General features: G+C 44.9%; 1 long non-coding RNA gene across 1 annotated transcript in view; it reads right to left on the reverse strand.

Annotated features, from left to right (window-relative positions):
- The window catches only part of LOC311238100, an 86,091-nt gene extending 81,237 nt beyond the window's left edge, over positions 1 to 4,854 (reverse strand). Inside the window, exons 1-2 of the long non-coding RNA XR_014620320.1 lie at positions 4,742 to 4,854; positions 2,357 to 2,470 (exon numbers count right to left, since the gene is read on the reverse strand). This is a non-coding gene — a long non-coding RNA (uncharacterized lncRNA). The remainder of the gene's footprint in view (positions 1 to 2,356; positions 2,471 to 4,741) is intronic.
- Between the last annotated feature and the right edge of the window lie 9,200 nt (positions 4,855 to 14,054).

Below are 14,054 nucleotides of genomic sequence, written 5' to 3' on the forward strand. Positions count from 1 at the left end.
AAAATGGCTGATACAGAGCACTCACTACAAACAACATCTCTCTCTCTCTCTCCCACCTTTGTCGCTTCTCAGAAGGGTGCTCCATCTCGATGCCAAAACCAATGCCCACCGGCCCACTGATCCAGAACCAGAGGAAGCTGACCCCACTGAACCAAAGGAAGATGAGACCAGCTGACCCTACTGCTCCAGAACCAGGAGGCAGATGCAGCTGACCCCAGCGCTCCAGAACTAGGAGGCAGAGACCCTACCCGGACAGCCAACAGCAGAGGCGCCTGCTCCACTCTGCAGCTACGGACCACCACCCAGCTATGGGACGCAGCTGGAACCATAAATAGGGACAGCACCCCAGAGCCTAATAGTATCACTGGACTTTTAAAGCTACAGAACACCACCACCACCCAGCTATGGGACACAGCTGAGGGCATCGCAATAGGGACAGCGCAATAGGGACAGCAACGTTATCGCTAGCAAAGGGAGGGAAAAGAAAAAGAAATCCTACTTCATCAGCGGAAAGGATAGTTTCCAGCAACCGTATCGACAGAGCGACCTATTTCAGTTGTAAAACGAACCAAGAACAATGAGTACAGCGAAAGAAGACAACCATGTGGGGTAGGGATGCCCCGATCACGTTTTTTGCCACCGATACCGATCACCGATCGTCGTGAGCCATATCGGCCGATACCGATCCGATACAGATCGTTTTTGATTAAAAAGAAATTAAAAATTATTTTATATAAATTTTTTTTTTTTTTTTTATTTTTTTTTATAAAATATATATATTATATAATTAGACTTGTACTTGTATTATCTGCGAGACATCGCCACCACGCAACAAGTCAAAATGCTCGCTATCTGCAAACAGCTCCACTGTCTGTGTGTACTCTAGTAGCCAGCTAGTAGCCAGCTCCAAAAAGGATTCTCCGGCGCTGCAGCGGGACCCTATTGGTAACGTTATGCTTTGGTCATTTCACATTCAGCAAGCCCTCAGCTCGAATACACATTCAATCAATGTTATAAGACATTGACATCAGGAGCTATCTGTAGCTACTGCTAGCCGGCTAGATGACGTTAAGACAACTATTTAGTTCAATCGGACATTTCGTTTTGAACTGTGAACTAACGTCAGCTAACGCAAGCTAACGGAGATATCAACATGGACTACTAGACTTCCTGGGGCATTTGTTGATATCCGGAGCTATCAGTAGCTAGCCGGCTAAATACCGTTAGACAATGCCTACTAAAAGTGAATAGTTGACTGGGTAATTTTGTTTAAACAGTAACGATAGCTAGGTAGCTAACGTTAGCTCAGGTCGAATGCACTATCTAGACTCAGCAGAGGAGGTCCGCCTCCTCTGCGTTTACAAACTCTACACGGGTACGGGCGGGGCTAGGGAGGAGGAGCAGTTTGCAGGTCCTGTGCGTCTGAGACAAGCGAGTGAGATATCCACTTGATCAGTTTCCGCGATCGGCGAATATGACTAATTATCGGAATTCCCCGATCGCATAGTTATACTGATTATCGGCCGATAACGATCGGTGGCCGATCGATAGGGGCATCCCTAATGTGGGGCGACCGAGAAGAACCATTAGACTGTACCAGCCCAGGGGTATTGATGGCGGAGAGAGAGGGGGACACCTACCTGAGATTCAACAAATGAGGCAAGTTAAAACACACACTACAGATATGCATTTCATTGTGTTTCTTAGTGCATCGGACCACGGGAATAGCTACACCGTGGTTTGTGGGTATTGGCAATGTATTTCTGAAGTTTTTCTTTTTTTTATATCGTAAATGTCATACAGCCAAGTTTTTTGTTTTGTTTTGTCACGTGTGTACATTGCAGTGAAGAGCTTGGTTACTTAATGGCATACAGTCTGGAGATTGATTTATGACGTGATGTCATCTGCAGTCCACCGGTGGACCGCATGGGCTAAAGAGGTTAAAAAGCTCAGCTAATACTTTGCAAGCTGTAAATTGTATTATAAAGATTCACTGTGGAAATGAATGCGTTAAAAAGATCTGGAGTTTCTGTAATGAAAAAAGGGGGAACTTAACAGGAAGCAATCAGAACTAACAAAACAAGACCACTGACCCATTTAGTTAATGCTTAATACATCACAAGCCTTCCATCCGCTTAGCTCTGCTGGCTGCAATTCAATCCAACAGGGGGAACACAGGACACAGATACTCCAGAAAGAAGTGCTCCAAATAGTTAGGCTAAACGTGAACACATTCATTTGATACAAAAAAAAATTAGGAGAGAAAGCTATGGAGACAAAGACAGAGACATACAAATATACTGGAGTGGAGGAAGGAGAAGACAAAATCAAGATGAGAGAAAGAAACATGACATACTGATATCCTGGTGGTCTGTGGGCTCCTCCTTCAGCCCAGTGGAAATATCCATGTGTGGGTCCAGCGTGTCCTGAGCCTCTTCTTTTTTAATCACCAGTAGGTCTCTGGGTGGATCTGGGGCAGAGGGAGACACAACTCAACATATTATAAGGTGTCTACAGTACAGGTATCAGCAAGTTAAAAGTAAGACTTTTTAATGCCAGTTTAATTACATTTAAGGCCAATTTTGCATTCAAATTAGCACCAAATGTGAACATAGGTATTTATAGTGAGTAAATATACATAGTCAGTTTTAAATAATCGGTAAGGCAAATGGCAATTAATGGTTGCGTTAAAGAACATTTTGTTCAAATGTTTATTAATGTGAAAAAATATATTTGTCAAGGTAGAACAAACATTTCCATGCTGAAGGTAATTTAGAATAGATCACAGCTGTATCTTATGGTGGTTCCGTTTATACATTGGCTGTTAAATAAACAGGTAAATCCCACCCAGGGGAATAATCACATTTTCCCTACTGCATTAACGTCTCTTTTCAATGTCCATTGTTTGGTCCACTGCTTCAATAAAGGCACATTAGTCTGGTGTTTTTCCCTTGTAGCTCATGGTCTGTTCCACCACACCCTTTAACGAGAATGAACATTACTATTTGCAACATACAGATAGGGTGACCAGATATCACGCATTGCGCGTGATTGCACAGCAAAACTGTCTCTTTTCACGCGTCACGCAAATTGAGACCATGTCCCTCTTATTGGTTGTCATCTGCGCGAACGTCGTCCCCCCCAGCCAATGGAACCCCGAACGCGGAAGTGAAGCTCCGTTGGGGAAAATATACACACAAGCGGGGCCTATTTGAAATCTCCGCGATAGCAAAGAGCTGAGTGACAGTGACACTGACAGCTCGTGCGATTAAGAAGAAGAAGACACTGACAGCTGCCTAGAACACACTCGTACTTAAAAAAATGCAGGACACACCAAACAAAAAGAAGAGGTGTAGTTACCGTAGCGAATGGAAAACAGAATACCCATGGGTGAGAAATGTCGAGGGGGATGCAGAGGGTTTATTGTGAACTTTGCAATAGTTCGTTCTCTATTGGGCATGGGGGCGAATTTGATATAAAACGACATAGACAAGCTGAGTCCCACAAGAAACGGGTTACACAAAAAGAGACGTCAAAATCCATGTTCGCATTTCTCCGACCAAAAGACGTTGGACAAGCAGACAAAATAACTGCTGCAGAGGTAACAACTGTTTACCACACTGTCCAACATGCCCAGGCAGTCATACAGATCAGCAGACTGTGGTACCAAGCTATCCCCTACCATTTTCCCCGACTCTGACATAGCCAAGACAATGGCCTGTGGTCGGACCAAGGCAGCAGCCATCGTAACCGACGTGCTAGCCCCTGCTTCGGTGGAGAATTGTCTCAGAGAACTCAAAACGCCAGCGGTTAAGCCACGGGAGGAAACAACCAAAGGTGTGTTAAATTCATGTGTGTATGAGGGTGTAGATTCCTTTAGGGAAAATGAAATATATTGCAAATATATTAGGAATATAGTGGGAGTATTGCCAATATATTATTAAATTTATTACAATAACAATATATTATCAAAGGATATATCCACAATATACACATGGTAATTATATTGGTGTGTATATTATTCTATTTCCATATATTATGATATGGTTGGAATGGATATTGCCATATATTTCACTAAAATATATTAATAATATACTGCACACATATTTTTGATAATCACACGCTCAACTTCCTGCAGTCAGAGTGAACTGAATACATGCATTTCATAGCAAATATTGAAATAGCAGTAATACCACATTCATTATGAATCCCTGGACTTGTGAGTTGAGACTTGTGTTACTGTTCCTGCTCTGTTTGATAAGTGATTGTAAGTCTGGGTGGTTATTTAATGTATTTAATTTATTTTTAGTATTATTTATTATTATTATTATTTTGACACCCATTAGACAAAAGGAAAATAAAAATAAAATGAATAAGGGCAAAACATATTAGGCTTGTGGTCATTTTAATGAGGACAGTGGCGGATGAGCCTTGAAGGAGGGGACAGGGACAGTCCACCAAAAGGGCGGGGGGGGGCTGCGCACTGGGGGGGGGGGGGGGGTGTCCCACATTGTCCCTCACAAACAGTGGTGCAGTTGTGGTCACACGCGGTTACACGCCGTGTTACTAGATGATCACTGGGCAGAAGTACGTGCGCACAAAGATGCGCTCTATCCATTCGTTGTGCGCTAAGTACCCGGCCAGTGGCCACCCATAACAAAAGCGCGTCTTCAACCACGCCCCCGCCCGCAAATACAAACCGATATAAACAGATCATTTGACAACAGTATCATGTTCCTACCTGCAACGCAACCTGAACCAACGATGCCACCGCCGCTCCCCAAGAGAAGAAAGTTGCAGCTTCAGAATCAGCTTATCCAAAGCAAACTTAGTTTCGCTATACCTGCACGACCTCCAACGCCCGGGTACAGTACAGTACAGCTCAATACATGCATACAATTGTTAAGGGGATGCAGACCAAGACTTTCGTCTTGTTTACATCAGGGTCCCCCATTTTCAATTCATCATAACATACACCAGATAGACAGTCTTGCTCTCTTAATATGCTGGTTAAATCGGCTGTCTTTAACCTGAATTAGCAAACAAGATACAAAGCATTCAGTTGACTAATTGTATATGTTCTAATGTTCTCTGTTCTAATGTTCCTGCTACCTTTTTCAGCTTCGCTATTTCAAAAAAAATAATAATCTGTTCTGTGCGCATGCACGTACCGGCGGTCCGGCGCGCGTGCGCGGCGTGTTACCAGTTCCCATATTACGACTGCACCACTGCTCACAAACATACCCTTTGTCCCACATTTGGTTTATTGGGACCTGGTCGCGTGTACCTGTTCCGCAACAGTAAGTGACTTCCGGGGTAGGCCTGATTGGCCCCGACAGGCACGTGACGCGGCAAACTCAGGACGCGCAACGAGGCTGCTGAGAGCTGTCGCGCGGAAATAGGCTGTCTATTGCCATTCTCTAACACAAACTCTAACCTTAACCAGCTCCTTAACAGCGCCTAAACTTAACCGTTCTAACCTTAACCAACTCCGAAACAATGCCTAACCTTAACCTTAACCTTAACCATGCCTAACCTTAACCATAGAAAGAATATTGCCATTCTCTAAGACAAACTCTAACCTTAACCAGCTCCTTAACAGCGCCTAAACTTAACCGTTCTAACCTTAACCAACTCCGAAACAATGCCTAACCTTAACCTTAACCTTAACCATGCCTAACCTTAACCGGCGAAAGAATACACGTTAAAAAAAAAAATCACGTTAAAAAAAAAAGTTTTGATGGGATTCGAACTCACCAACAACGGACCGCAGGATCGCAGGACCGCTGCTCAGCCAGGTGAGCTATAGCGCCGAATGAGAGTCATGGCGTATTTGGACGGTTACGTAATTCCGTAAGCTCTGCCGCTCGGCTCCGCGGAGCGTGCCGCGCGGCTGAGAAAGTTGCGCGTCACGTGCCTTGTCGGGGCCAATCAGGCCTACCCCGGAAGTCACTTACTGTTGCGGAACAGCTACACGCGACCTGGTCACCCTACACATAGATATATATAGAACACTAGATAGCTTGCCCGCGCTGCCGGCCAATGGAGAGCGACGTCATTGAACCGCCGCCATTTTGCTCCAGTTAGCCTTGAGTGAGAGTGAGTGAGCTGCACAGACAAAAATACTCATAACTCGCTGAAATATTGACGGATTTACAAACGGTTTGGTTTATTACAAGCATTATTAACGTGGCTATGATTCAAGCGGTTTGTAAAAAAAAACATCTTTAATTTTTTTTTTTTTATAATATATGCAGTATCATAACTACATCTTTGATGTTTATAGCAAACCAACCCGTTTGTAAATCCGTCAATATTTCAGCGAGTTACGAGTATTTTTGTCTGTGCAGCTCACTCACTCTCACTCAAGGCTAACTGGAGCAAGATGGCGGCGGTTCAGTGACACTGGTGACTCCGCCTTAAGCTATCTAGTGTTCTATAGATATCTATGACCCTACATACAGATTCCATGGCTACTAGTGCAATTAAATCAACTAGAAGTTACATTTCACAAATACCATTAATTCACTGAGCAACATAGATAAACATACTTTTACATTGAACTACTTGCAGTAGTGTTGGCATGTTAACTAACTCAAACTTTACAAAATGGTGTATTTCTACTTTAAACTTTGTGAAATGTACTTCATAAAACCTTATAACCAAATTCACGGATAACAAATAACCTTATTCAAAATAATTGTACATTTGTTTCAATATACACAATTGTAACAATATCATCTTCAATGACCCATTGGCGGGTGAACGCAGTCTGTAGCTTATAACGTTACAATCGCCATTTTCTAAAAATACCGCTGAATGCATCTATGCGCACTCGTACTTTTTCAACTGGATATAAAATACTAAAATTGGTTAGCAATACATTCGCAATTACATTTACGCTACATACCGTCGTTTAGTTTTAGGGGGTAGTGTTTTGTGTTTTTCACAGTGTACTGACCTGAAAAACGTAGGACACGTATCACGGAATGAAGATCACCGGGCGTTCATTTCTCTTTCCAGAATTCCTCTGAGGAGGAGGGGCCGGAAACAATCACCGTGGGGAACCTGAAGCAACGCCACCTGGACTCAATGGTTCCGCTCTTCTCTTCCCTAATAAACTAAGGCTTCTTCTCACAATACATGTGAAATTAAATACGTATGTTCTCACTTTGAATACTGTAATGTTTTGCTTGTTACAGCTGGCAAAAAAATAAAGTACTCCACAATGATTTAATAATACAAACAATTGCAAAACATAAACACACAATATTCACATTTTTGAGGGTACTACAAAAGCACACAGTACCAAGAGGTCACTGTTTGGATCAGTTTCAATTTAAAAAGGGGGCAGGACCAGCAGAGACTTGCTGGGGCGGAAACAGTTTCGCGGAACGGCTGGGCGTTTTGATGTGCAGAGCTGCGTTGATTTAACTGGAAGGCTGACTCGAAACGAGATGCCTAAGAAAAAGAAGAAGAAAAGAAGAAGACTTCATTGGAGATAGAGTCAGAGTCGTTTAGGAGATTGATCGATGACTCGAAGGGGAGTGAGCAGTGGTGGGAGGCGTACACATCGTGGGAGGCGTACACATTTCCCTCCCACCCACCCACCCCCTCCTAATGTACAGTCCCCTCCCCATCATATGTATATACTCTGTCAGGATCTAGGGGTAACAGTACTGTATATTTGAATACCGCTTATGTCACAAATGTATCAGTACTAAATACCTATATATGTCCCTATGCCATAAATGTCATGTATGTTGTGTATGTCATAAATGTCTATATGAATTGAAAATGGGGGACCCTGATGGAAACAAGACAAACGTCTTTCTCAGGTCTGCATCCCCTTAACAATTGTATGTACTGAGCCGTACTGTATTGTACCCATTCTGCAATCTGTTAAATAAAGTTTTCATTCATTCATTAATTCACAGATCAGTTTATGAGACATTTAGTTTTAGTGGTTGGCCCCGGCCCATGTATGAGAATCCAGGGTTTTGGGTGGACGAAGATTTGAACAAGTTCAGTGAGGACTTGATATGCAAGTGGAGTTTCGAGGAGTGGGCATTGCTCATGGAGAGATATGAAGAGGAGGAGAGGAACGACAGCGATGGGGGTGAGAATAGCCAGGGCAAGGGTAAGGGGTCGGGTGGTGACGATATGGAGTGTAGTGGGGAGGAGAGTGGGGGAGAAGGGTGGACAAAGGTGAAGAAGAAGAGTGAGGTAAGTGAGGGGAAGGGGAGTAAGAGGAAGAAAGAGAGGGGAGATAGCTTGAGTGGGTCAGAGGATGAGGGTAGAAGAAAGGGTTTTGCAGAAGGGTTGAATGTAGTGGTGCGGTTTGAGGGAGGAGTGGGAGTTAGGGATGTAGAGCCGGGTCAGCTGTCAAAACTCATTGAAGCACAGTTAGGAGAGGTGATACGGAAGGAGTCAAGAGTCAAGTCAAGTCAAGAGTCAAGAGTTTTATTTGTCACGGCATACGAGTATACAATGAAATGCGGGTGGTCTTGCCCGCAACGATGTGCAATACAGTGGTACAACATATAATAGAATCCAATACAAGGGTGTTGGGGGATGGGAATTAGTTTATAGGGTGTGTGAGTTTAGAGCAGGTAGAGAAGGCAAGGGGAATGAAGAGCATTGGCAAAGTGAATGTATATAGAGTAGTGAGAGTAGGGGAGAAAAGGGATGGTGGGTGCAAGGGGGTGATTTCTGGGATTCCAATCGAGGTTAGCCTAGAGCAGTTGGTGGGAGATTTAAGGAGAGACGTGCGTAATGGGAAAGTTAAGAGTGCAGAAAGGATGAAGAGGGGAGCAGATAGGATAGAGATGGAGACGGTAGTGATTAAGTTTGAAGGTGAGGTTGTTCCAAGTGAGGTGTTTGTAGGGTATATGGTGTATAGGGTTAGGGAGTTTGTTCTGAGTCCTCTGAGGTGTTACAGGTGCCAGGAGTTTGGCCATATAGCCATTTCATGGCGGGGAGCATGACTATGGGAAGTGTGGAGAGGGAGTGAAGCTGAAGTGTTGTAGTTGTGGTGGGGAGCATAGTGTAGCGTTTAGGGGGTGTGAGGTGATGAAGAGGGAGGTTGTGGTTCAGAGAGTGAGAAGGGAGGGTAAGTTATCGTATGCAGAGGCGGCTAGGAGGGTAGGACAGGGAAGTCAAAATAGGGTGCAGGGGTTTGGAGAAGGGCATTTGGCAGAGAGGGTAGCAGGAGGATAGAGAGAGGGTGTGGGAGGAGAAATTTAGTATTGTGGCCTTCGTGGCAGGGGTAGTTAATACTACGGCAGTGATTAAGGGCAGGAATGATAGAATAAAGATGATTGTTAGGATAGCGGTTCAACATTTGGGCATGGAAGGTCTGAAATGGGAGGAGGTGGTTAGGGAATTGGATATGGGGGTTGCGAGTGACCAAGGAGTCCAGAATCAGCCCGCAGGGGGCAAGAAGTGTCTCGCAGAGGGGGGCTCAGTCAGGAAGTAGCAGCATTAGCTGCACTCCATTGGACAATGTAGGGGATGAAGGATTCCGGTAGATGGCGGTAAAGTAGAAGGAGAAGAGAACTTGTGAGAAGATTGAACAGTTAGGCAGCAATACGCCGGAAGGTGTCTAGACTGCCGGAAATTCACAAGAAGAAGAAGGTCACTGTTTGACGAAGTTGAGACATTGAATCGTGTCTATATAGCTAACTAGCATGAATACTAAGTTAACTGTTAGCCACGACGAGGTAGATTCTCTCACTGATGTTAGACCAATGTTCCTCTAATTTTTTTTCGGTCTGAGCAAACACTCAAACCTCCTGAGCAGACATCAGCAACTACATCAGCAACTACTGAGCAACAAGTCACCTGCCGATTAACCGGTTAGTTGATAAGCGGCAGTTTGTAAAAAATCTGATCATCCTAATTTCCCTCAATGTCTAACATAAAAATCTATACATTTAGCTGATACACAGAAATAATACAAAAAGACATTATATTCCTTAATCAAATATTTATTTGACCATTGATTTACGATACAGAGCAAAGTCCTCCCTCCCTCTCTCACTCTTCTCTCTTCATCTCTCTCTCTCCCTCCCTTTCTCCCTCTATCCCTCTCCCTCTAAACCTCTCACCTTCCCCTCTGCTTCATTCCTCCTTTCTCTGTTAGTCAGATACACATCAGAAAAAAGTAACTTGTTTCCAGACTAGTGTTGTCACAATACTGGAATTTCTAACTTAGATACGATACCTTGAAAAGTATCGATATTCAATACCATTTTCGATACCACAGGGGAAATGTTAAATCTTAAAATGTAAAAAAATGAAAATAAAAAAAAGATAAATATATATATATATATATATTTTTTTTAAACTAAATTTAGCTTTTGTTGCTGGTCGATTCTCCTCAGCTTCTCTCAGTACTATAAGAGAAGATAAATATAACTTTTAAAACCCTTTGTTTATCTTTATGTAGCACCCTGAATATTTGACTATTATTCAGAAGTGCTGACTTGCCTTTTATCTCCCCTTTGTGCACAAAGACATATTAACTAGTTTCCATTGATATTCTCTCGAACAATGACGCAAGTTTCTCCTTCTCTCACCGGCTGGAATATGGATTATAAACAGTAAACTGAATCATATTCAATCCACCCAGTTCTTCCTGTGGGGCTAGTTGGCGGTACCAGCAGGGGGCGGCGGTGGCAGGCGGAGCGCACGAGAGAGGCATGAGGAGAAGCAAGTCAACTGAAACGGAAGTGGAGAGAACCAGCCTCTTCGACGTTGGACTTGGACCTGGGTGGTCGTGTCGTTGGAAGAGCCCCATAGTGGATCACGCGGGTGAATGTATTGAACTTGAATATATTATGGGTTATACTAGAAATATAAGCGTAGTAGCGTGTTGCATGTCCCCACTGAATAACCCTAGTGATACAACGAGTTATCCTAGAAGAAAGCGGTATAGCCAAGAGTTGGCTTATGTTAACGTTATCCCCTCCAGCGAGGTGCCCAGCCAGCGTGGCTTGAAGAGGACTGGTGGTTAGAGCACCCTGCGTTGTTGTATGTTTCGGCTAGCAGGAGGGCTGTCTAGGACCCACAGAGTAGCTTCAGTTAAGGTAGCCCCTGTTATGGTTTGTTAACAACCCCAACAGCACGGCACAGACAGGTAGTTCAGAGTTAGCCAAAAAAACCAGGGCATATTTATTTCCAATAACAGAGAATAGCAAAAACAACAAAAAGCACAAGGGGAGAATGTTCCTGGGCAGAGTAGTCTGCGGCTCTGCAGCTCGTCTCAGAGCAGAGACGGCACTGTGGCGTTGCGCCTCTGACTCTGCGGCTCTGCAGCTACTTGAAGATCCACTCGGGAAGGAACAGAGAGAGAGAGAGAATGTCAACACACGAGCGAATGGAATACAAGGCAGTCCAGTCTTCCTTAGCTGAGTCCAGTACAAACACAAGCGACAAATCTTCAGTGTATACCAAACACACAAAAAACAGATAGGTCCCGAGTCCAGAAAAATGTGAGAAAAAACAGAGCATCCAAAAAAGTACGTTTCCAAACTCACCAAGGCGCAATTGCGCAAAGCGGGCAACGAGGCACAGATCCAACGGATGGCAGAGAGAAGCAACAGCGGCGACTTCCATAGACGGCCTGGAGAAAACAGACGAGGTACAACACGGGAGGAAAACAAGCAGCAGCTAGTGGTAAGCCCAAAACGACCCGACACCGAACGTTCAGAACCCAAGAGTATATAAGGGCTCCACCGAGCTGATTAGAAACTCACTTCAGGTGCGCGAAGGTAATTGGTACCTGGAAGCGTGCGTAATCGGACCAATCCTCACAGTACCCCCCCCTCCACGTGAGCCACCCGGCGACCTGCCCGGCCTCGGCGTCCCCGGATGGGACCGATGGAAGTCGGTGATCAGGGCGGGGTCCATGATGAGCTAGCGGGAGACCCAGCTCCGTTCCTCCGGACCGTATCCCTCCCAGTCCACCAGGTACTGGAACCCCCGTCCCCGCCGTCGGACGTCCATGAGCTGACGGACCTTCCACTGGGGGTGTCCGTCCACCATCTCAGGAGGAGGCGGATCCGGAGCAGGAGGCATCAGGGGACTGAGAGAGACAGGTTTAACCCGGGACACATGAAAAACGGGATGAATGCGCATGGACGCAGGAAGCTTAAGACTCACCGCCGCGGGACTGAGCACCTTCTGGATCTCAAAGGGGCCGACGAACCGGGGGTTAAGCTTCTTGGCCGAGGATCGAAGCGGAAGATCCTAGGAGGACAACCATACCCTCTGCCCAGGGTGGTACGTCGGCGCAGGGATCCGGCGTCGGTCAGCTCCCCGATAATGCAGGACCTGTTCAGAGGTCTTTAATTGGCATGCAACTATCCTCAATGTTTAGCGGTTAGCACACACGGTTACACACACACACACCGGAACACACACGCATGCATTGTTCTTTGTAGGATCGCAGATGCGATTCATCTCTGCGATTAACCCATCCCGTCGTCCTTCCCCCCAAGGGCAGCTGGGAGCAGACAGGCATCGGCGAGGGCCGCGCCAGGGGACCAATCCAAGTGCTCCTGCCCGTCTTCGTCAAGGACGCCACAGCGTTAGCGATCTGTTGTTGTGTATGTTTTTCCATTGGGTTTATCTTATCGGGGGGGAAACCCTTGCGAGCACGGGGAGAACATGCAAACTCCACACAGAAAGGCCTGGGAGATACCCCACCTGGGACCCCATCAGCGAGCAAAAAGTTATGATGCGTCATGTATAGTGAAATAGTCCTCATCCTTGATTAAGATTAACATTAGATTAACATGTAGTCTATTAAAAGTATAACCACACCTCTATGATAAAAACACACAGGTAACAATACACATTTAAAATGGTTATTTAAAAAAACCACCTCCAAAGAAATTATGTTGGTTATTTTCATGCAAGGGGGGGGGGGGGGGGTTGGACCTTTACGGTGGCCAGTTTTTACGGCTGTGGGTAGGGCGTTCCACATTGTTGTGGCATAAAGCGCATGTTAGCTAATATTCCCTGTAAACACCCACCTAACGCTATGTGAATGTGAAGTTGCTATTATTTTGGCCCACGTTTTGACTACTTTATTAATGTTGAACTAATGTTAAAGCTATGTTAAACATGAACCATTCTCACAAGGTGTTCAACTTCACATTCTCTGTTATTGTCCACCACAATACACATTGTCAACGTCGGTTTTGAATGTGGGTAGGGGTTCACATCTTTTTTTGGGTAGGGCATTCCACATTGTTGTGGCATAATTGCGAAACATGTTTAGTCCCTTGTTTGAGCCGAATCTGGGTTGAACATGATTTGTGGAACTCCCTCTGGTGTTGTGGTCATGGAATTCACTGAACTTTGGGAAGTATTTCGACATGTACATGGGTATCTTAGTGGTGTAGTGTATCTTGTAGACCAGGCCCATTGCAAGCTGCTGTACTCTATCAAGTCTAAGCCATCCATAGGATGTCAAAATGGGCAGGGGTGTGTCATGGTTTTTGCCTTATTTCACCTTTCTGTAAGGGACAGCTGTCTATTTTTGCTTTGGGGGTGTGCGAGCAGTGCGGTCGCACAGCGCCTCGCGGGAAGGGGGGCCTAGCAAAAAAATAAAAAATTATAAGTAGCTAACGTTCTGTCGAGCTAGCGTCAGTACCTGGCTACTCTATTTGCAGTTAGCCTCTTTAGCTGATGTCGGCCGTTGGCTCCTTGCTACTTTGTTTTCTCTGGTATAGACCCTCTTCTCTTTGGATTTAAGTGTTGATCTTTGTCCTTTTGGATCTATGTATATTCATGTTGCCTTTGTGAAGTTATCTTTTCCATCTGTTTTGTTCTTCCATTAAAAGTTGAATATCCTTTAGGGGCTCATCTTAGCTGTCTTGCTTATCTCTCTCTCTCTCTCTCTGTCTGGACCACAGACTCATCTCTCTCTCTCTCTCTCTCTCTCTCTCTCTCTCTCTGTCTGTCTGGACCACAGACTCATCTCTCTCTCTCTCTCTCTCTCTCTCTCTCTCTCCTCTCTCTCTCTCTCTCTCTCTCTCTCTCTC

The sequence above is a fragment of the Notolepis coatsorum genome (assembly GCF_963971535.1).
Source record: "Notolepis coatsorum genome assembly, chromosome: 1".
Lineage (NCBI taxonomy): Eukaryota > Metazoa > Chordata > Actinopteri > Aulopiformes > Paralepididae > Notolepis > Notolepis coatsorum.